A 16,818-nucleotide genomic window follows, 5' to 3' on the forward strand; every position below is an offset into this window, starting at 1 on the left:
ATTTTATTTTTTTTTAAATCTTTATTGAAGTATAGTTGATCTATAATGCTGTGTTAGTTTCAAGTGTATAGTAAAATGAATCTGTTATACATATATCCACTTTTTAAAAAATTCTTTTCGCATATAGGCAAGTAGAGAGTATTGAATAGAGTTCCCTGTACTACAAGGCAGGTCCTTAATTAGTTATCTGTTTTATACATAGTAATGTGTCTATGTATAAATTAGACTAGTATGTCTCCCAATCTCCTAGATTATCCCTATCCCCCTTACCTCCCGGTAGCCATAAGTTTGTATTCTACATCTGGACTATATAACAGATGCAAAGACAAGATTTTTGATCCCAAATTAGGTTCACAGGCATAAATTTAAATTTTAAGTTAGAAATTAAGCTTGTCTCATGCATTTTTCCACCTATATTTAATGGCAGAAGTTTAGGTTTAGGGTAGACAGAGTTGGATATAACTTGGGTTGTAATTTTGCAAATATTGGGTGCTGACATCCCAAAAAACAAACAAACAAAAAACCTGAGGAATATGCAAAGGAGTAATTATGATGTGACCAACAATCACAGCCTGAGAAATCTCAAAAACAGATTCTGGAAACTCTACAGTCTATTGGGAGTATGGGCTCAAAGTGACAAGAGAGGAGGGAAGATGGGTAGTAAGTTAAGAAAAAAGGGAAGGAGTCCTATTTCATACACTAAGTTAGAGACTGCTCCCTGAGAATGCACAGCCTGGTGAGGGATCACTACAACTCAGAAGAGTCTTCACAGTGAGAGCCAGATCTTTGTCATCTCCCAGCTCTCAGCGGTCAATTTTGTCCCATAGAGTGAGCACTAAGTCTCTGCATTTCCCAATTGTGTTCTCTGGTCCTTCTGGTGACCACTGGGGAAGACTGATCAGCCAAAGCACAGAGTTTGTAGCAGAGCCATGGGAGGGAGGAATCCTCTCATGTCTATATGGGCCTCCTAGGTGGCACAGGGCCTGATCTGCTGGGTCTTCTATGTTTTACATAGCAGAGTCCATGCTGAGTAAGTTGGACAAGTAAGTTTTGTTATTTTCTTAATAACAAAAGAACTGGAAATTGATATGCCCCACTGAAAATCCTTCAGGTTTTGTTGTATTTAAGAATATAAAATAAATGCATATGTGTGTGTACTCAGCTGTGTCTGACTCTTTGGGACCCAAAGCACTGTAGCATGCCAGGCTCCTCTGTCCTTGGAATTTTCCAAGCAAGAATAATGGAATGGGTTCCCATTTGCTCTTCCAGGGGATCTTCCTGACCCAGGGATCGAACCCATGCATTTTGCATCCCCTGCATTGCAGGCAGATTCTTACCACTGAACCACCTGGGAAACTCCATAAAATAAATAGAATGTATTATATTTCATCAACATGATTGGGAACAGGGAAAATATAAATATATGGCTGAGGTAGATAACTTGAAATTGCCAAGTCAAATCACAATGTTGGAACACATACAAATTTTTGTAGAACACAATGTCATATTAATTTAAGTAAACTATTTTTAATAAATTATGACATTTGTGGAACAGAAATGAACTCAGTCTTATTTTAAGTATAATTCATAATTGTACAGTTAAGCACCTGGACCCTGCTTTTTAACTTCTCTCATACAACTGCAGATGTTCTTGGTTACCTGCACATAAAATAATAGAAAAATATTCAGCCAGTCGTATTGATAGGAATACAAGTTGAAACAATAAAGTACCAATTTTTTTTTTTTGTCCAGCAAATTTCCAAGCACAAAAATTATATCAGTTTTAAGCTATATTGAGTTGTAAATTGACCCAAATTTAATTCTGGAATTTTTTAATACATATCAATCTTTTAAGTTATTCACAAGGAAAAATGTAGCAACACACGCAACATTTTCTATAGGAGATAATTTTCAGCACTATGTGTTTAAAAGAACAAGTTTGCTAAAACCCTGAATGTTTGATAATACTCAGATAGGTTTTCAGGAAGTGAAAAACATTAAGGAAAAACAACATATATTTTTAATGCATATTTTAAAAGATATTGTAAAGATAATTGAAATGTGAAACTTGAGCAAGAAGTGAGTATACAACTGAAAATCAAATATTTGAGGGGAAAATACTTCAAATATTCAAGTTTTTTTTAGAAACAAAGGCAAAAGGGACAGAAGATAAATGACGAGGGACTCAAAAAATATAATTACAGGGAAATCCAGAAAAAGAAACAAAAGTAGACATAGAAAAGACTCAGATGTATAGTAGAAATGTATGTCATTTTCTATTTTTCTGTTTTATTGGGCATGGTGACAGTGGCCCTGCAGGCAGGTTTCTCTAATGATGGCGTGAAATCACTCATGAGACTAACACTAAAATATTCTAAATGTTTAAGTAAATTGCATACTTTGCTGCCAAAATGTGCTCAGGAATAGTTTTTTTGTTTGTTTTTTTTTTTTTGCTCTGAATGCTTTAAGGTTTAATAAATATGCTCTTTGTGGAAAGAAGAGATGACTAGATACTTAGATACTATTGGGTTCAATTTGGAATAATTGATACTTTCCTATAATTTCAAGTAAACAATAATGATATTTACTTTTATTAGAGAACATTTTGAACATTACAGATTATCTTCAAAGTGACAATTTCCTAGAGAAAATAAATAACAAAAAAGTCTAATACAGAAAAGATTTCCTGAGAAGAAACTAAAAAGAAAATGCTAAATTTGGTTGACACACATTTTTTTTCTTAAATAAGAATAAATTGTTCTCTTGTCAATAAATAATGTGATGATTTTAATCTTAAATGCCTATGAAATTAAAAATGCATGCATTAACAACAAATACAATGGAGCAATAACATACAACATTAATCTCCTGTTTATGATTTGCGGTATATCTATCAATTCAGTTCTGTTCAGTCACTCAGTCATGTCCAACTCTTTGCAACCCCATGGACTGCAGCACACCAGGCTTCCCTGTCCATCACCTACTTCTGGAGCTTGCTCAAACTCATGTCCATTGGTCAGTGATGCCATCCAACCATCTCATCCTCTGGTCATCCCCTTCTCCTCCTGCCTTCAATTTCTCCCAACATCAGGGTCTTTTCCAATGAGTCAGTTCTTCACATCAGGTGGCCAAAGTACTGGAGCTTCAGCTTCAGAATCAGTTCTTCCACTGAATATTCAGGACTGATTTCCTTTAGGATGAACTGGTTGGGTCTCCTTGCTGTCCAACGGACTCTCAAGAGTCTTCTCCAACACCACAGTTCAAAAGCATCAAGTCTTTAGTGCTCAGCTTTCTTTATAGTCCAACTCTCACATCCATACATGACCAATGGAAAAACCATAGCTTTGACTAGATGAACCTTTTTCAGCAAAGTCTCTGTTTTTTAATATGCTGTCTATGTTGGTCATAGATTTTCTTCCAAGGCTCCAATGAGTTTTGGAGCCCAAGAAAATAAAGTCTGTCACTGTTTCCATATTTCCCATCTATTTGCCATGAACTGATGGGACGGGATGCCATGATCTTAGTTTTTTAAATATTGAGTTTTAAGCCAGCTTTTTCCCACTCCCTTTCACTTTCATCAAGAGGCTCTTTAGTTCCTCTTCGCTTTCTGCCATAAGGGTGGTATCATCTGCATATCTGAGGTTTTTGATATTTCTCCCAGCAATCTTGATTCCAGCTTGTGTTTTATCTAGCCCGGCATTTCGTATGATGTACTCTGCATATGAGTTAAATAAGCATGGTGACAATATACAGTCTTGACATACTCCTTTCCCGATTTGGAACTAGTGCATTGTTCCACATCCGGTTCTAACTCTTGCTTCTTGACCTGCATACAGGTTTCTCAGGACACAAATAAGGTGCTCTGATATTCCCATTTCTTTAAGAATTTTCACAGTTTGTTGTTAACCATACTGCCAAAGGCTTTGGCATAGCCAGTAAAGCAGAAGTAGGTGTTTTTTCTGGAACTTTCTTGCTTTTTCTATGATGCAACAGATGTTGGCAATTTGATCTCTGTTTTCTCTGCCTTTTCTAAATCCAGCTTGATATATTTATCAGATACTGAGTAATCTTAGGTATTCAAAACTAAATAGCAATTAAACATATTGATTGAATCTATACCTCAGTATCAATTTGTTAAACAATATTTGTGTCCTTCAGAATTGATTAATACATACTGATCAACTTTTTAATTTATTTGGAAGAACACATGTTTCTGTAATTTATTCCAACTCTGAAAAGAAAGTGAAAAGTGAAGTCACTCAGTTGTGTCTGACTCTTTGCGACCCCATGGACTATAGTCTACCAGGTTCCTCCATCCGTGGGATTTTCCAGGCAAGAATACTGGGGTGGGTTTCCATTTCCTTCTCCAGGAGATCTTCCTAACCCAGGGAATGAACCCGGGTCTCCAGCATTGTAGGCAGACGCTTTACTGTCTGAGCCGCCAAGGAAGTCTGAGATTTCATATTAAACGGAAATAAAACAAGAATGACATTATTTCATATTTTAGAAAGATTCCAAATTAAATGATCTATTACAGTATTATAATACAATATTTCTGTAGCAAAATATATTCTAAACCATACTCAATATAACAAGGACAGTGCTCTCCCATTCCTTCAAGCTGTGGTCTGTGGCTGCTTGTGCAAGAGTAGAACTTCCTTTTCTTGCATCGTCTAATTTAAGACACTGAGATTGACTCTAAAACCTGAGCATTAGACGTCTTTCCTGTTAATGGGTTCTCTCGAATTTTGTGTGACTTTTAGGAAAGGAAAGATGAGGTTAACATCCCTAAAGTTATAAAATTTGCTAATACCTTGGGAAAGAGGAACTTTGTAGTTGTACTGAATTTTCTTTAAGAAAGTGAGAAAACAGATAATTTTTCTAAATTTGAATTTTTTGGCTAAAATATCTCCATGTTATCTATAGGTAACGTGTAGATATTATAGCCAAAAAAATTTCCCAAATGAAATATCTCTATAATCTACTGATACATTTTCAAGTCGTTAATTTATTTTGTTTTCAAATACTAGGGTCATGGGTAAAGGAAATCTTTAATTATTTAACCTCATATCACAATTGCCAGGCTTCCTTGGTGGCTCAGATGGTAAAGAATCTGCCTACAATTCAGGAGACCTGGGTTTGATCCCTGAGTTGGGAAGATCCCCTGGAGGAAGGCATTGCAACACACAAGTATTCTTGCCTGGAGAATTTCATGAACAGAGGAGCCTGGTGGCTACAGCCCATGGTGAGGCAAAGAGCCAGACACGACTGACTGGCTACCACACACACACATCACAATCTCCACCATACTTCATCTGCACCTTGCAACAAAACCAGGGATTTTATTTTGGTTCTAAGATACATAATGTGCCAGGTTTGCAGAAACTATATTAGAATCTCAAACAACAGTTAGACAGTGCCAAAATATAAAGAACTTTCACTATCTAATTTGAGATGTGCAATTAAAAATTGAGAGAATTTCCATACATATGGTGAAGTCATTTCATACTTTTGATTTCTCTTGTCTTTCTTGTGGGGCATTGCCTCAGCCACTTTTACCAGATATTAGGAATAGGATGTAACACATTGACATGAGACAACTGTATAGATCTGACAACTCAAATTTTCAACTATTTCCAAAATACATGTATTTGCTGTTAAAAAATAAAATGTCAAAAGACCAAAGTATTAAAAATTCAGTGATAAAATTCCACCCTCATCATCAGCACTAGGAAGGGAACCATTTGGGGTATATGTACACTGACAATGACCAAATAAACCCATACACACAATTAAAATGTTAAAAAAATAAATCCAGTGGTCTTAGAAGTCTTTGTTATAATTGATTCAATTTTGTTAACTTGTAAAACTAAGGGTTAAAATAGGGGGGAAGTTGCACTTAGGGAAGTTCCACAGAAATTTGAATCTCTAAAGATAGTAAAGCAGTGAGAAATTGAAAACTAGTGTTACAGCTTTCCATTAAACAATCTATTTCAAAACTCAGCAAGACTTTTTGACTACACATTATATTGTGTGTTATTGTGTTAGACTTGAGCTTGAAAATAGTCTATCATTTTTAGGGGTGAATTGTTGAAGAATATACTGAATGATTCCCTGAGGGAGCAATTATAATTGTTTAAGGAGGATAAGTAAGAATAGAAAAAATATCCATGTCACAGGTCACATTAAATTCAACATTGCCAATATGAGTGTTGGAAGGTAACTATGGGGAAATTGTAGATATGGATTGGCAGAGTTATTGATTTAAGACACTGGTTTCTTGAAAAGAAATGTTGAATTTGGATTGAGATGCCCAACGTCCAGCCAGTCTTCCTTGGTAAATCCTTCACTCTTCCTGCAGTTCGAGCACCACATGTCTAAAGTTCAAACACTCTTTCAGTTACCACTGAGTGGCAGCTCTCCTGTTTTAAATAACCTATCTAGGCAAGAAACCTGCAGTAATCTCTAAAACATAAAGCTCCTCTTAATTCTTAAGACATGTATCAGGAAAGCAAGACTTCTCTGATTTCCTGTTAGCAAACACAGAGTAGCTCAAAGAACTGTTCACATCATAACATCCCCCCTGAGTAATCAGTACAGCAGTGTTAAGTGGCAGGTCTTCTGAAACATGCCACTGTGAGGATTGCTTCACGTAAAAAGTTGTGCTGCTCAATTTGAAATAAAAAAGGAAAAGAATTTTCCCAAATCATCCTGCTATCTTTTTCCTATGTGTGGTTATTATTTGTGTCTCCTTTCTCTTCTTTTAGGACTTCCAAATTTCCTTTATGCAAAACAACAACAGCAAAAAAAAAAAAAAAATTTCTTCCTCTCATCTCATGTGACTCATATAACACTGGGTTTAGTAGGGGAAATGGAACCCAGACAAAGCTAACCAATATAATTCCAACCCCTGGCTATAAGCATTGGTTCTGGGATAAGCTATGACCCCAATTGGTTTAAGTTATATTAATTACACATACATAGACACTGACTAAAACACATACTGGAAAAGGTCGATTTTCAGTCCAATTCCCAAAAACGGGTAAAGTCAAAGAATGTTCAAACTACCATACAACTGCACTCATTTCACAGGCTAGCAAAGTTATGACCAAAAATCCTTTAAGCTAGGCTTCAGCAGTATGTGAATCAAGAAATTCCAGATGTATAAGCAGCATTTTGAAGAGGCAGACGAACAAGAAATCAGCCTGTCAACACTGGTTGGATCATGGAGAAAGCATGAAAGTTCCCAAAAAACAACTACTTTTTTTTCAATGATTATGCAAAAGCCTTTGATTGTGTAAATCACAAGAAACTATGGGAAGAACTGATGCTTTCAAATTGTGGTGCTGGAGAAGACTCTTGAGAGTCCCTTTGAGTGCAAGAATATCAAGCCAGTCAATCCTAAAGGAAATGAATCCTGAATATGTTTTGGAAGGATTGTTGCTGAAATTGAAGCTCCAATACTTTGGCCACCTGACGTGAAGAGCCAACTCACTGGAAAACACCTTGATGCTGGGAAAGATTGCAAGAAAAAGGAGGGAGGAGGGCACAGAATGAGATGGTTAGATAGCATCACAATGGACACGAATATGAGCAAACTCCAGGAGACAGTGAAGGACAGGGGAGACTTGTATGCTGCAGTCCACAGTAGTGGAAGACAGAGGAGCCTGGCATGCTACAACCCACGGGGTAACAAATCAGACACAACTTAGAGACTGAACAACAACAACAAAATACATACTCTTGTTTTTACTGTCCCTGATATAAGGCCTAGATGATGTAGCAATACGTTACTGGCAACCACTATGTTGAGCTATAAATAAAACCATCTTACAGTAGATAAGTAGAGAGAAACAATGGAAAAAGACAGAGCTCTGATGATATTAAGATTTCACATTAAAATTCTACCTGAAGCTATTTCTATTTCTGTGTTCTTACCAATGTGAACAAGTAAGTTCCCATTTTAAGTCAGTTGAGTTTTCTTATCCCTTTCTATGGAAACCACCTAAAAGATACAGTAACTTAACCTATATTAGGTGTGAAATAGAAAATACAAATATGAGCCTTAAGTCAAGGAATGTTTATCTAGTATTATAAAGTTCATGAAGATATGCACAGAAAGATTACTTTTGAGGCCAGACTCAGTCATGAATCTGCCCTTTCCTCTAAAACCCATTATGTCTTTTAACATCCACCACCCAAATAATATCACAGGATATATAAGACAGCACTTTTAGGAGAGTCTCTCACAGGCATAAAATGCAATTGTAATCATCACTTTGTACAGTAAAGTGCAGCATAGCAAAACACAAATTCTAGCATCTTGTGAAGCTAGGCTTCAGTTATAGATATAAACAAACAATTAATGATGACTTGGTACATAAAGTTTGAACTTTAAGAAACTGCAGAAACACTGAGAACTGTCTTTGTGATTAAGGACCTGAAACTGCAAGCTCTTCTAACTGTTCCCAAAAAAAAGTCTCAGCAAAATTAGAAGGATCAAATTGTTTTCATTCACTTATAGATAAAAAAAAAAATTAATGCTCTGAGTTACATGTGTTTTCACATGCGTTTTTGTATTAAGTATTGTATGACATCCAAACTTTGGAGAATATTATTCAACCCTGTGTAACTAACACTGAACCACGGATTGATTGTCTTATTAATAACATTTTGCCACAGTAATAGCATTTAAGTTGGCATCTCTGATTTCTCAGAGGAATATTTCTTTGCAATGCTTCTTTGGTTAGATGGGACTGGAATATCTACATGCACAGCAGATGGAGAAATCATTGGCATCTTATTTCATTTAAATGAACCAAGGCAAAATATATGATCTATCAAAGTAGTGATTAGGAGTTTTTAGATTTAAAAATATGTAGATTTGGACCCTTTTCTTGCTTTTATATGATTTTGGGTAAATGAATTAACCTCTCCAAGGCTTAATTTTCTCATCTATAAAATTTATTTGGCTTTATGACTCATTGCAAAGAAGCAGCTTTTTGTTACATTGAGTTTATTTTCTTTGCTTTCTATATCATTGATTTTTGCTTTATTCTTTATGTTTTCCCCTGCTTACTTTGAATTTCATTTTCTAATTTACATATTTATTTATTGGCAAAGTCTTAAATGACTGTTTTATACTTTTGTTTAAAATAAAAGTTGAATGATATAAATTCCACTCTAAGCATTAAGTTGGATTACACTAATATTTGATATGTTCTATTTTCATTTTTGATTAGTTCAAAAGCTGTTTCCTTAATATCTCTTCAAATTTGCTCCTTAATTCATAGATATTGAGAAGTGTACTGGTTAATTTACAAATATTTGAGAATTTCTAAATAACTCTCTTATTAAAGATTAATTCTATTATGGTCATTAAATTACCATTTAGTGTACTATTCTTTTTGTTTGCATGATTTGTTATATAGTCAAGATGATGCTGTGCCTTAGTCAAGTTCCACATGCACTTGAAAATAATTATTCTGCTGATATTAGGTAAGTGTTCCATAAATGTCAACGGTTTCATTCAATGGTGTTATTCAATTGTTATAAACTCTTACTGATTGTATAGCAGCCAATTATATCAATTATAGATAGAGGAGTGTTGTAATCTCTAGCTATCATTGTGGATTTCTCTATTTCTCTTTGCAGTTCTATCAGTTTTTGCTTTATATAATTTATAGCTCTGTTATTAGATACACACACACATAAAACTGTCATGTCTTCTTGGAGAATTGGTGCTTTTATCACTCTGTAATATCCCTCTTTATTCCTGGGAACATTTCTTCTGAATTTAGTCTATCAGACATTAATATACCTTTCTTGTCCCTTTAACATCTCAATGCCAAGATATTTAAGTGTGTTTCTTATAGAAACACAAGATGGCTTATAACTGATCTTTGTTTATTCAACCTATCAATATTTGCTATCTGTCATCTTTTCAGTTCAGTGGCTCAGTCATGTATGACTCTTTCCGACCCTATGTACTGTAGCACACCAGGCTTCCATGTCCATCAACCAACTCCCAGAGCATGCTCAAACTCATGTCTAACAAGTTGGTGATGCCAAACAACCATCTCATCCTCTGTCGTCCCCTTCTCATCCTGCCTTCAATCTTTCCCAGCATCAGGGTCTTTTCTAATGAGTCAGTTCTTCGCATCAGGTGGCCAAAATATTGGAATTTTTAAACTACTTATATTTATTTGGCATCTTTTAACTACCTTCGACTGTGTGGATCACAATAAACTGGAAAATTCTGAAAGAGGTGGGAATACCAGACCACCTGACCTGCCTCTTGAAAAACCTGATGCAGGTCAGGAAGTAACAAGTAGAACTGGACATGGAACAACAGACTGACTCCCAACAGGAAAAAGAGTACGTCAAGGCTGTATACTGTCACCCTGCTTATTTAACTTATATGCAGAGTACATCATGAGAAACATTGGGCTGGAAGAAGCACAAGCTGAAATCAAGATTGATGGGAGAAATATTAATAACCTCAGATATGCAGAGGACACCATCCTTATGGCAGAAAGTGAAGAAGAACTAAATAGCTTCTTGATGAAAGTGAAAGAGGAGACTGAAAAAGTTGGTCTCAGATCTGTGTTCCAAATTTGTTCACCTGGTGACTGCAGCCATGAAATTGAAAGACGCTTACTCCTTGGAAGGAAAGTTATGACCAACAAAGGTCCGTCTGGTCAAGGCTATGGTTTTTCCAGTGGTCATGTATGGATGTGAGAGTTGGACTGTGAAGAAAGCTGAGTGCTGAAAAATGGATGCTTTTGAAATGTGGTGATAGAGAAGACTCTTGAGAGTCCCATGGACTGCAAGGAGATCCAACCAGTCCATCCTAAAGGAGATCAGTCCTGGGTGTTCATTGGAAGGACTGATGCTGAAGCTAAAACTCCAATAATTTGGCCACCTCATGTGAAGAGCTGACTCACTGGAAAAGACCCCGATGCTGGGACAGATTGGGGCAGGAGGAAAAGGGGACGACAGAGGATGAGATGGCTGGATGGCATCATCGACTCAATGGACATGGGTTTGAGTAAACTCCTGGAGTAGGTGATGGACAGGGAGGCCTGGTGTGCTGCAATTCACGGGGTCACAAAGAGTCGGACACAACTGAGTGACTGAACTGAACTGAATTGAACTGAACTACCTATATTTAAAGTGATTATTAAGATCTATTATATTCCCAGCTGTTTTCTATTTTTCCGGTTGTATACAGGTATTTGTCACCTCTATTTATGCCTTTTCTAGAATAATAGAACATTTTAAATAATTATATTTTTTCTATGCTACTGATCTACTATTTATGCCTGTTTTCATTTTTCAGTGGTTGCCTCTGTTTAAAATATATTTCTTACTTAATCAGTTGGCCTTCAAACAAAATCATACCACATCATGTGTAGTTTAAGCACTTCATAATCGTATATTGTTGATTACTCCGATCCTATCTTCTGTACTATTTACTGTCATACATTTTATTTTTACATATTCTGTACACACAAATTACTCTTATTTTTTCTTCAGAGAATCAGTTATCGCTTTGCTCTGATTTTATTTACAATATTTACTATTCACCTTATGCCACACATAGAAATTACAAAGAATTCTTTGCAGTATCAGAACATTTTTAAAAAAGCATCACTATGAAAAGACTATACATTTTAAATCTTAAGAAATCTGAACTTTCACTGAAAATGAGGACCAGTAAACCGTGGATACAACTGAGCCAACAACCATTTTTAGTCTTCGATTATTGATATTCTTCTGTCAGTTTTTCTAAGCCAATTATTTTTTATCAAGTTACCTGGAAAACAGGCAATGAAATGAACAGTATCTGTAGAAATAAAAGAAAAATTGAGTAATGTCTGTAGAAATTAAAAGAAAAATAGAACTAGGCAGAAAAAGAAATTATGATGCAATTGCAACGTTGGACTCAGCTAATATCAAGAAGGGTTCTCAAGCTGTTGAAACCCTTCAGAGATGTCCCAACTTAAGAAAAGGTACTGGAACTTTAAAGACCTGTTTTAACTGCACTGGATACAAGTTTCTTCCCACTGAGGCAGTGTAAAAGTGTATGAGGCACCTTCCTTAACTGAGGCCAATTTTCTGAGGAGGGACATTTCTCTTAGATACCAGTAGCTATCACCCCCAGCATCTGGAGTAACATGTGTCCCCATTCTGAAAGGGGATTTCAGTAGTACATCATAACCTCTACTATAGTCCACTCTTTGCACCACTTAGATCCACTTGCTTCCTTTGACAGGTTATTCCATCTGGAAACAAATCCTTCAGGTCTCTTTTCCTGGGGTAAAAAAATATATGCTATTGAGTCTAATACAAGCTTTTACCCTTTGACTTCAGCTGGTCTTACGGCCATAATCACTACTCATGGTGTTCCTACTCTAGCTCATTTCTGTGCGTGTGTGCTCAGTTGCTCAGTCGTGTGTGAATACTTTTTGTGATCACATGGATGGGAGCCTACCAGGCTCCTCTGTCCATGGGATTTTCCAGGCAAGAATACTGGAGTGGGTTTCTGTTATTTCCTACTCCAGGGAATGTTCCTGATCCAGGGATTGAACCCATATCACCTGTGTCTCCTGCATTGGCAGGCGGATTCTTTACCATATTTCTAGAGGTCTTTGAAGTTCAACTACCACTTCTAACAGTTAAGAGATATTACCTGGTGGAGTAATAAACTCAACAAGATAGCTAAACAGAAAATTTCCATATAGCCTACTCTTTCTGAAAATACTGAAAAAAAAAAAAAATTGAAAGCAGGGACTCAAACAGATATTTAAGGCCCTGTGCTCATTGCAGCATTATTCACAATAGCCAAAAGGTGAAAACAATCCAAGTATCTTTTAATTGATTAGTGAATAATCAAAATGTATATACCATATTTTTTTAACATCACTAAGACATTAAAAGGGATGCTGCAACATGGAAGGACCTTAAAAACATTACACTAACTAAAATAAACTGACAAAAAGGGACAAACATTGTGTGATTCCAATTATAAGAAATATTGAGGCAAGTTCATAGAGATAGTAAGGAGACTAGATATGGAGAGTGGGTGTGTGAGGTAGAGCAGGAATGGAAATTTTCACAATGGCTTAATAGAATTTGGGGGTGGAAATACTGAAGTTTTTGAAATAGAGAGTGGTGAGCTGGCAAAGCATTGTGAATGACACTGAATCTAATCTAAAAATGATAAAATTTATATATGCAAGCTATGCCAGGTTGCTTTAGTCATGTCCGACTCTGTGCAACCCTATGGATAGCAGCCCACCAGACTCCTCTGTCCACAGGATTCTCTAGGCAGGAATACTGGAGTGGGCCGCCATTTCCTTCTCCAAAAAATTTATATATATGTGAATATAAATATATAATTATATATGTATGTATAATCATATACCAAAGGCTTTGATTGTGTGGATCATCACAAACTGTGGAAAATTCTGAAAGAGATGGGAATACCAGACCACCTGACCTGCCTCTTGAGAAATCTGTATGCAAGCCAGGAAGCAGCGGTTAGAACTGGACATGGAACAATGGACTGGTTCCAAATAGGGAAAGGAGGCCATCAAGGCTGTATATTGTCACCCTGCTTATTTAACTTATATGCAGAGTACATCATGAGAAATGCTGGGCTGGATGAAGCACAAGCTGGAATCAAGATGGCCAGGAGAAATTTCAATAACCTCAGATAAGATGACACCACCCTTATGGCAGAAAGTGAAGAGGAACTAAAGAGCCCCTTGAAGAAGTGAAAGAGCAGAGTGAAAAGGTTGGTTTAAAGCTCAACATTCAGAAAACTAAGATCATGGCATCCGGTCCCATCACTTCATGGCAAACAGATAGGGAAACAGTGACAGACTTTATTTTTCTGGGCTCCAAAATCACTGCAGATGGTGACTGCAGCCATGAAATTAAAAGATGCTTACTCCTTGGAAGGAAAGTTATGCCCAACCTAGAGAGCATATTAAAAAGCAGAGACATTACTTTGCCAATAAAGGTCCGTCTAATCAAGGCTATGGATTTTCTAGTAGTCATGTATGGATGTGAGAGTTGGACTATAAAAAAAGCTGAGCACCAAAGAATTGATGCTTTTGAACTGTGGTGTTTGAGAAGGCTCTTGAGAATCCATTGGACTGCAAAGAGATCCAACCAGTTCATCCTTAAGGAAATCGGTCCTGACTATTCATTGGAAGAACTGATGTTGAAGCTAAAACTCCAATGCTTTGGTCACCTGATGCGAAGAACTGACTCATTTGAAAAGACCCTGACACTGAAAAAGTTTGAAGGTGGGAGGAAAAGGGGATGACAGACGATGAGATGGTTGGATGGCATCACTGACTCAATGGACAACTCCGGAATTTGGTGATGGACAGGGAGGCCTGGCATGCTGCAGTCCATGGGGTCTCAAAGAGTTGGACACGACAGAAAGACTGAACTGAACATAACTGAACTGATGTATGTATAATTATATATATGTATGTATAGCTATATATATATATACACATATGCATGTATAATTACAATTAGGCTTCCCAGATGGCTCAATCGTAAATGAAAAGGCAGGAGACGCAGGAGACGCGGGTTCAAGGTCTGGGTCAGGAATAGCCTCTGGAGAAGGAAATGACAACCCACTCTGGTATTCACGCCTGGAAAATCCCAGGGACAGAGGAACCTGGCTGGCTACCGTCAGCAGGGTTGAAAAGAATCAAACACGACTCAGTGACTGAAAATGCACACATAATTACAATGAAAAATAATGATGTAATATACCAAAACCATTGAATTATAGCTTGAATGGGTGAATAGTATGGTCATTGGATCACCTTGGTGTCAAACGTATTTTTTCTTTAAACTATCATTTACCATCATAACTGTGACTGCCTTCTTCCAATGATCAAATAAATTACCTTTGCCAGGATACCCACTCTTAGCATTAAGAAACTGATGTCACATGGCAGTTACCCTGGTTGAAGTGTACCCTCATGCGGAACCTAGACCTCCAGATCTGAAAGGACTAGAGTTGTGGGGATGGGAAACACACATTTCTAAAGGATGGGGAGGGAGGCGGGAGGGTGGATCGGGATGGGGAACACATGTAAATCCATGGCTGATTCATGTCAATGTATGGCAAAAAACACTACAATATTGTAAAGTAATTAGCCTCCACCTAATAAAAATAAATGAAAAAAAAATAAAGTGAATCACTGGGAGTGATGATAAGCAGAGCCACTGCCACTTTTACGTCTTGTTTCTAAAGTTTATTGATTCTAGTTAATGAGGGTCGACACCATATAAGGACATCGATTTAATGTGTATACTGCTCCAAATGGTGTTTCATCTAAACAGGATATCATCTCCAACCTAGCTCCTCACTTGTGCTTCCATTTTTCTATTATTGTATATCCTACACTCCTTGAGTCCCTTGTTATACTATAATGTTATGTAGAATAACTTTTTGGTGTCTCAAGCACGTTATAGGCCCTTCAATGCTAGCTAGATGGACTAGCTAAATGGGAGAGTTAAGGACAGGAGATAGTGCATTAGTAATGGAGAAACTAGAAGTCTGAGTGACTTAATGCAAATTACTTATACTCCTAATCTGATCTTGCCTAATTCCAAATATACTCCTTCAGTTTTCAGAACCATGTTATTTGCTATTGGGTCACACAGAACCCAGCTAAGAAAGGCTGGTGTGGCTGTATGGTCATTTGTGTCCCACAGTAAATATTTTTCTCATGGCTGAGGTTGTATGAGTACCATCTGTGAATGGTATATAAATCTCTGTTGTCTTTCCACCACAAATATACCTAATTCCTTAGTACCTATTTGTTTGGGTAACTCAGCAACAGGACCACTTGCTTTGCAGCTAGAATCTGTTGCTTAGCCATTCCTTATCTGGGCTCCACAGAAAGATGATAGCTTTCCATTTTAATCAGTAAACTAAACAAACTGATCACATAGACCACAGACTTGTCTAACTCAATGAAACTATGAGCCATGCAGTGTAGGGCCACTCAAGAAAAAGGGGTCATGGTGGAGAGCTCTGACAAAACATTATCCAATGAAGAAGGGAAAGGCAAACCACTTCAGCATTCTTGCCTTGAGAATCCCATGAAGAGTATGAAAAGGCAAAAAGATATGACAGTGAAAGATGAACTCCCCAGGTCAGTATATTCTACTGGAGAAGAGAGGAGAAACAGCTCCAGAAGGAAGTAAGAGGCTGAGCTGATGCAGAAGCAACACCCAGTTGTGGATGTCTCTGGTGGTGAAAGAAAAGTCCAGTGCTGTAAAGAATAATATTGCATAGGAACCTGGAATGTTAGCTCCCTGAATCAAGGTAAATTGGAAGTGGTCAAAGAGGAGATGACGAGAGTGAACATCAACGTTTTAGGAATCAGTGAACTAAAATGGACCAAAATGGGCGATTTACTTCAGGTGACGATTATATCTACTACTGTGGGCAAGAATCCCTTGGAAGAAATGGAGTAGCCCTCATAGTCAACAAAAGAGTCCAAAATGCAGTATTTGGGAGCAATCTCAAAAATGATTGAATGATCTTAGCTCATTTCCAAGGCAAATCATTCAATATCAAAATAATCCAAGTCTATGCCCCAATCACTAATGCTGAAGAAGCAGTTGAATGGTTCTATGTAAACCAACAAGACTATCTGAACTAACACCAAAAAAAAAAAATTATGTCCTTTTCATCACAGGGGACTGGCTGCAAAAGTAGGAAGTCAAGAGATACCTGGAGTAACAAGCAAATTTGGCTTTGGAGTACAAAAT

This window comes from Dama dama, chromosome 5 (assembly GCF_033118175.1).
Source record: "Dama dama isolate Ldn47 chromosome 5, ASM3311817v1, whole genome shotgun sequence".
NCBI classification, from domain to species: domain Eukaryota; kingdom Metazoa; phylum Chordata; class Mammalia; order Artiodactyla; family Cervidae; genus Dama; species Dama dama.